General features: G+C 40.5%; 1 long non-coding RNA gene across 1 annotated transcript; it reads right to left on the bottom strand.

The window, feature by feature from the left end:
- Positions 1-4,582: 4,582 nt before the first annotated feature.
- LOC112068649 (uncharacterized) lies at positions 4,583-6,009 on the bottom strand. Its single transcript, XR_002893610.2, has 4 exons — positions 5,787-6,009; positions 5,311-5,436; positions 5,037-5,117; positions 4,583-4,737 (listed from the first exon to the last, which is right to left on the bottom strand). It is a non-coding gene; the product is annotated as an uncharacterized lncRNA (long non-coding RNA).
- Between the last annotated feature and the right edge of the window lie 1,385 nt (positions 6,010-7,394).

Here is a 7,394-nt window from a genome sequence, read left to right as displayed (position 1 = left end):
AATAAAAAAAATACTATACAGACAAATCAATTTAACGAAAATGTTCCAGACATGGGTGCACGATCAGAGTAGAGCTGTGTAGCCAGAGGGAAAGACAAGTCTGTCAGTTTCCTCTCCTTCTCCGCAACACTTTATTTCTCCTCATCTCCCTCTTGCACTTGGGTTTCTCGCTCTCCCTCTGTTAGGTAGACTAGCGATAGAGCCTACCTGACCCATCTGTGAACATGTACCTGGTTCAAATTCTCCACATCTGATATTTCACCAGGCTAGAGCGATGCTCGTCCCACCCACCCACTTTAGAGACTGAGTATAAAGCCAAGAGTATCTACGACAACAACCTCACTTTGTCTTCTTCCAGTTTCTTTGTCTTCTTTAATCCAAACTGCAGTTTTTTTTATCCTTGGCAAATCAATACGTAGTTCACACTCAACATTTAATGACCTCTGTCTTCTCTGATTCTATAAAGTGGTCATTTTTGATTTGCTGACGTGGAGGGTTTCTGCTGTTTTCCCAGAATGCCACAGTGTACATCACTGTGGAAACTCCTCTTACTGCTGCTCCACCCCCTATGCTTTATAGGAGCTCAGCCTCTGTCATTTCCTCCTGATTCACTGATACGTGTTAGTCCTCCAATTACCAAGGAAATGGCAACTAGACCACCATGTAGACTATGTTAAGGAGCTCATCATTTTGTTCAATGTAAATTATTTTGATGTTATTTTGAGTGACCTCTGGCACACATTAAAAACATTTTGTCTGTATTTAACCTTATGTTAATTTAGAAACCTGTTTATTTCTGCACGATGTGAATGGTGTGCGTGTCTGTCGAGGCCACGTGCATGCTGATTGCTTGAGGGGCGGGAGCCMTCAGTGGTTTCGGAGATGGTTGGGGGCAATATATACCTGCTGCTGCTTCTCAGACTGAGCAGAGGGCATAGACCTTACTGGACCAGCTGACTGGGTATCCACGCTGCAGGGCCCAGCAGAGCTCCTCTGTGCTTCTAATGCTGCCTGCCACAAGCTGTTCACAGTAGAAATGCCAATAAAATAATTTGTTTCTTTGTTTTGAGGTTTAAATCTTGTGTGAACATAGTTAAGGTGATTTTAGAATTGAAATTGTTTTTTTCATAACTGCAGTATTCTGTTATTGTAAATTAAAAACTTTGAATCCCCACTTTACCAAAATCTGCATTTATATGGGTTGAACATGGTATACATGTAAATATTCTTATATCTCAATAATAGACATCTACATTTTCAAAGCCTTTTATTTTCTTATGAGCAAAAGTTGTGCAAGCTGCATGTGTCTGGGTTATAGTTTCCATTACCAAGTTGTGGGCATGATGAGCTGACCTGTCATATTCTGTCAAAGTGCTCCATATATTCAGAAATGTAATCTGTCCTTGTTTAAACCACTATTTAAAACAAAAACCAGGACTAAGCAAGCTACAGTGCATTGTGTTTGAACAAAGGGCCTCAACGGTGCATCCTTAAGGTAGGCACATAAGTGAGACATCAGAGAGAGCAGGATGGGGTATGTTTTAAGTACATATTTGTTAACACAAACTCTTATTGCAGAATTTGAGTGTAGTCATCATACACAGTACCTTTGAACAGCGTGAACGTCTAGGAATCGGGAAATACCCAAAATGTAAATTCCATCTAATACATACATGGTGTTATGCACTACGTAACATCTAGAGCTTTGGTTAACTTCGAGCAGATAGAGAAAAACTGCAATGGCTTGAATAAACAATGCCTTGTGAGAGTGTGAGCAACTTCAATTTCTAGGCTGAAATCACTGGAGACCCTTCTGATTGTCTACAGGCCTGAAAAGGTTGAGCTGCATGGTTACTCCTAGACAATATAGTCAATTTCTGAATAAAGTGTGTCTGTCAGGTCTCTTCATCGAGTTCTGTTTTCAGACACGGGAGCCTGGCTGTCAAGAGATAGGAAATCATTTGTAGCTCATACTGGTCAACAGCTTTTGATTGATACGCTATGGCTTGCTAAAGTGTTTTTTATTTTATTTTATGTATATGACTTATGCTCATTCAATTGAATTAAAGTTGCAGGTGTCAGCATATAACAGCTTACTTCCGAGATGTGGCATAGGAAGGTCCCGCAAGGGCATGTTCCCTTGGCCTGGCTCTATGTCCAGACAGCAGTCATAAGGTCATTGTAGGACATACAGCGGCTCACGCTCCATTGTGGCGTGCACACAGGGAAAAGAAAGCTACCACAAGTAAGGGGAGAGAGGATGGTAGTGACAAAGGTAAGTTAATTATACAGACTTGAATAACGAGTACAGTACATGGGACAGTGCTTGAAGGGAAAGCAGGTAGCCTTCACAGACATTAACTATTGAAACTCAATCGCCATGCTTACTTATCATATATCATAATTGGTAGGACAATTACAATTGAGAACAGAGGCTTTGTGTATCGCAATTTTGAAGCCCTTTTTGGATGTCAAGCAACGTAGGTTTTATGCTGCTTGAGTATAGGCCAAATGAAAGGAGCCCATTCGCTCCCCACAGATGAGTTAATTTCTGTGAATGATCATGGTGTATAATTACAGAGTATATTATGTTTCTTTGGTGGCCTTGTGGTGCACCTTATGGAAAGCAGCAGAGGTCCTGGCTGCGTCGTCGGTTTGGGATGCGCAGCTCCCTTATGTGGTTTCGGCGCATTGGCCAACACAGTGTCCTACACACCCTCATCTTTTTTGAAGGTCTGGAACAACACAACATGACAACTGGCAAGATGACAGCATCGCAATCATTTAAGCCGCAGGGTCATGGAATGCATGACCATCTCTTGTACTCTCCTAAGCTCTCTAGGTGCAGCAATATCTGCATGATGTGCAAGCTACCAATGTTTCTATCTAACTTAATAGTTTATAATGTGGGCTGTCTGACATGATGTTTTTCTGTGCAGAGCAATTAACAGACCTTATTCGAATCAACCTTGCAAACCTATTGAACTATATCAAAGCGTACCTTTGACTTTTGACACTAGCAAGCCAGTATCTACAGTATTGACGTGTGAGATGATTTACTACTTGCCCTGCAAAAACACTGGTCTATCAGAGTCAAAGTTCACAGTGTGTCTTGCTAGAGTAGGCCTCGATTAAACTCCTTTCTATCCTGCTCATTCTCTTTGGTCTCCTAGAGAGGGGGGAGGAGGTGGAAGCTCTTATTCAATAGAACATCGTTGATGCGCCCAAAGGAGAGAGACTCTCCGTAGGAAACACTCCATTTACACATTGTGGCACACATAGCAATGCAGTAAATGCAGAGCACTGCTCATATGTTATTAGCAATCGCTGCTCTTGATTGCTTGTGTGTGTGCCAGGTGTGAGCACTCAAGCATGTTACAAAAATGGAGATGTGTCTTGAGAGAGTCGTATAGGAACTAGGAGAGAGTCAAGAGTCCCACATGGGAAATTAGGTCTGCATGATACACTGCTAGATGGGATTCGAGATGATCACGGTGTGATATGTGTGTTGACCATGGTTAGAGAACAGCAGAAATGGACTACACAATCGGGGCTTTTGCAGTGTAGGACATGTGATCGTGCTCTCATACCAAGCAATATTCCCTTTTCACAGTCCTGCAAATCATACAATCCTGTAGGAGGGAAGAGGAGACATTCAAGACACACCTCTTCACAAGATAAATATGGTACAAGCAGCCACATCCAGAGTTTGGCCATAGAAAAAGATTGTACTGGAAAAGTTGGCTAAATCAACATGGTAGACTTGAAGAGAAATTCAGAGGATTGGTAGCCATTGTACTATGCAAACTTTTACAAAAGTTACTTTAAAATACTTCAAAGTACATTTTTGAGGATGTGATACGTTGTTGACGATCTCTTCCAATATTTACACTACCGTTCAAAATTTGGGGCCTTAAAGAAATGTACTTGTTTTGAAAGAAAAGCACATTTTTCATCCAATAAAATAAATAAAATTGATCAGAAATACAGTATAGACATTGTTAATGCTGTAAATGACTATTGTAGCTGGAAACGGTTGATTTTTAATGTAATAATAATAGGCAATACGGAGCCCATTATCAGCAACCATCACTCCTGTGTTCCAATGGCACGTTGTATTAGCTAATCCAAGTTTATAATTTTAAAAGGCTAATTGATCATTAGAAAACCCTTTTGCAACTATGTTAGCACAGCTGAAAACTGTTGTTCTGTTAAAGAAGCAATAAAACTGGCCTTCTTAGACTAGTTGAGTATCTGGAGCATAAGCATTTGTGGGTTCGATTACAGGCTCAAAGGCCAGAAACAAAGAACTTTCTTCTGAAACTCATCAGTCTATTCTTGTTCTGGAAAATGAAGGCTATTCATGTGAGAAATTGCCAAGAAACTGAAGATCTCATACAGCCGTGTGACTACTCCCTTCACAGAACAGCGCAAACTGTCTCTAACCAGAATAGAAAGAGGAGTGGGAGGCCCCGGTGCACAACTGAGCAAGAGGACAAGTATATTAGAGTGTCTAGTTTGAGAAACAGATGCCTCACAAGTCCTCAACTGGTAGCTTCATGAAATAGGTACTCCGCAAAACACCAGTCTCAACGTCAACAGTGAAGAGGCAACTCCGGGATGCTGGCCTTCTAGGCAGAGTTCCTCTGTCCAGTGTCTGTGTTCTTCTGCCCATCTTAATCTTTTCATTTTATTGGCCAGTCTGAGATATGGCTTTTTCTTTGCAACTCTGCGAGACTGGAGAGGCGTACAGGGCATGGGGAAAGAGAAATGAGATTCCCAAACATGACAGCAGTTGTGGCCGCATGCAGAACAGCACAGAAAGAGGAAACACAGCCGATGACTTGTTAAATCTTTCATGAATTGTGACTTGCATTAAGGATGGAATTGTATTCATCTTATGCCCACTGTCTTTATTAAACACAAAACACCAGTTAGAGTTATAGTGTTCAAGATATTGTGGATAATATATGTTAAAAAAAAAATCTGTTGTAAATCATGATGGAGGGAAATTCCAAAGATTGTTTTTGACTCACATGATTAATATTATTTTCCTTGCCACTGGACTGGATAACTGTTCTGGTGATGTGGGTCTCTCCTGTTCTGTTGTCTGTCTCCTAAAGAGAGACACATTTCCAGTTAGGATCACTTCTGTAGGATTTCTGCAATTTTGCTTTCAGTCTTCATAACAAATGTGGGATGTCAAAATACTACTACTATACAGTATTACAATTCATAATAGCATTTCAGCATCCTAGTTTTGAATGAAATACAGTACAAAAATACATTTGCATGTGACTACTACTGTACCTTGTGTACTATCTCTATGGTGTGGATGGATTGAGTTTCAACCACACTCTCAGAAGTGCTTTTGTTGTGGTAATTTGAGGGAAGGTTATTGGGATGCAAGCTGGACTTTGCACTCTCATTGTCCATCTAAAGAGGTTTGATGCAAAAGATCAACGTTGCATTGAGGTCACCACTGTTTTTTTTACACAATGTGCATGTTAAGATTGACCACGACTCATCTCAACCCACATGGGCAACTGTTTTTATTAGTCTAATAAAGATTTATGTCTCAAGTTAAACTTGTGGTTACTTTAACAGAAAAGTTTCAGATCAACTAAAATGATATAATAAGAGTGTACTGCGCTATTAACTGTTGCATTTTACATAGCATTAAAAGTCATACAAATGAAAGGGGTGCTATGGGACATAATAGGTTCATTTATTTTTTATCAACGCTCTGCAAATATACATCTGAGTAGACCTAACCATTAACCGACCTGTGCACCGCGTCCTCCAGTTTATTATGCGTGTCCTCCATCAGTTGCTCTACCTCCTCAAACGTGTCGTTTAATGGCGTGTGTCCTTGTGCCAAATTATCCTCAAGGATCTGGTTGATGTCCAAATCCACGGGCCTGGCAGATTCAGGAAGGAGGATGCCATGGATAGACGTTAGAAGAGAAGAGTTAGAAGAGAGAAATACAATATCCTTGCTGCTGCGCAAAAAGGCATCAGAATGAATTAGGTTCTTTGGACGTCCCATCTGCGCACTGGGTGTGTGCGGTGATGCTGCTGCTGCTGGGTCACTCTGTCCGAAGAGAGGGGGGAGGATAGACTATAATATTGCCTTATGCATGTATTTATATTTTGAGAAAGTTGTAGTTTATTTTGTCCCAAGTTATGCGACCACTGTAGGCTATAGCCTAATTGACAGGTGCAAGCCATGGTGATACGTTTTCGATACTCTTACCTTTCATAGTGACGCCAGTGACGAACCTATTCTGGGCCAACCTCAGCACGCAGCAGGCTGTGGGAGGACGCCGCCAATGAAGGAGGGATGGTGGCACACCGCAATGGGCTGACTGCTCGTCTTTGAGCAATGAGAAGACTTGGCTAGAGCCCGGGTTAACGTTGGAACATCTGTGTAATGAGATCTGTGTAATGTTGGCGACGACTCTTTATTGTTACTCTTCAATTAGAAGTTTATAATTCACGTGTTATTATATTTCATAATTAGTAGACCTAGTTATAATGTATTAAAGTTGTGATAGCTAGGCTACACAGTAATATAGTCTGCTGTGACTGTGCGTAAACGTGGACGCATAATATGGCTCTGTCGCATGTTTTCGCCCATTTACCACTAGATGGCCTCATTTGCATGGAATATATTTTCAGTAGCTTAGGCTAAACCACTGTGGAGTAGCCTAGTTTATAGGTTTATGGCTATGAAACCAAAATTGCTAGACATATGGATTAAACACCCACCCACCACCCCGAGCAACCACCCGACTAAGTAACCATCTTATGTAACCATAGCAAACATAACATATTATACTAATGTGAGTGTCCAGGATTTATCTTTACTATGTTACGTCTAGTCTGAGACCAGGTTTTTAAGAGATGTCACTCCTTGGTGTCACGGTGATTAACTGACCATGTCATCGCCATCATCTGAACGTGTCGTTTTATGTAATGGAAGAAACAGTCAATAATTTAAAGAAGTCCATGTTTACTCACTGCGTAAATGCCAAATGTAGCCTATTATGGATCAATTAATTTTGCGTAATTTGACGCAAGTTCTTTGTTTTGTTTGTTTGTTCTTGAAACATTATACTGGACACTGAACAGCTGGATATATGTTTGTGCTAGAGCCTGTGCACGTGCCTCAATCACTTGCTGTATTTGAATTATTACAATGATATACATCATTATTTAGACTATATGCCGATATTCCAGTTGGTAAATTTTTTTGTTGCTTAATTAGCAAAATACCCATTAAACTTAAATCCAGCTTTATTCTCCATAAAATAGAGTATACAACTATCTATGCTGTAATTTTTTGCACTGTGGCTACATGAAAACTATTTGTGTCTACAGTTGTAATGAAG

This window comes from Salvelinus sp. IW2-2015, unplaced genomic scaffold (genome assembly GCF_002910315.2).
Source record: "Salvelinus sp. IW2-2015 unplaced genomic scaffold, ASM291031v2 Un_scaffold631, whole genome shotgun sequence".
Lineage (NCBI taxonomy): Eukaryota > Metazoa > Chordata > Actinopteri > Salmoniformes > Salmonidae > Salvelinus > Salvelinus sp. IW2-2015.
Note: the sequence above shows the minus strand (reverse complement) of the source record. Positions and strands in the feature narration are given on the sequence as shown.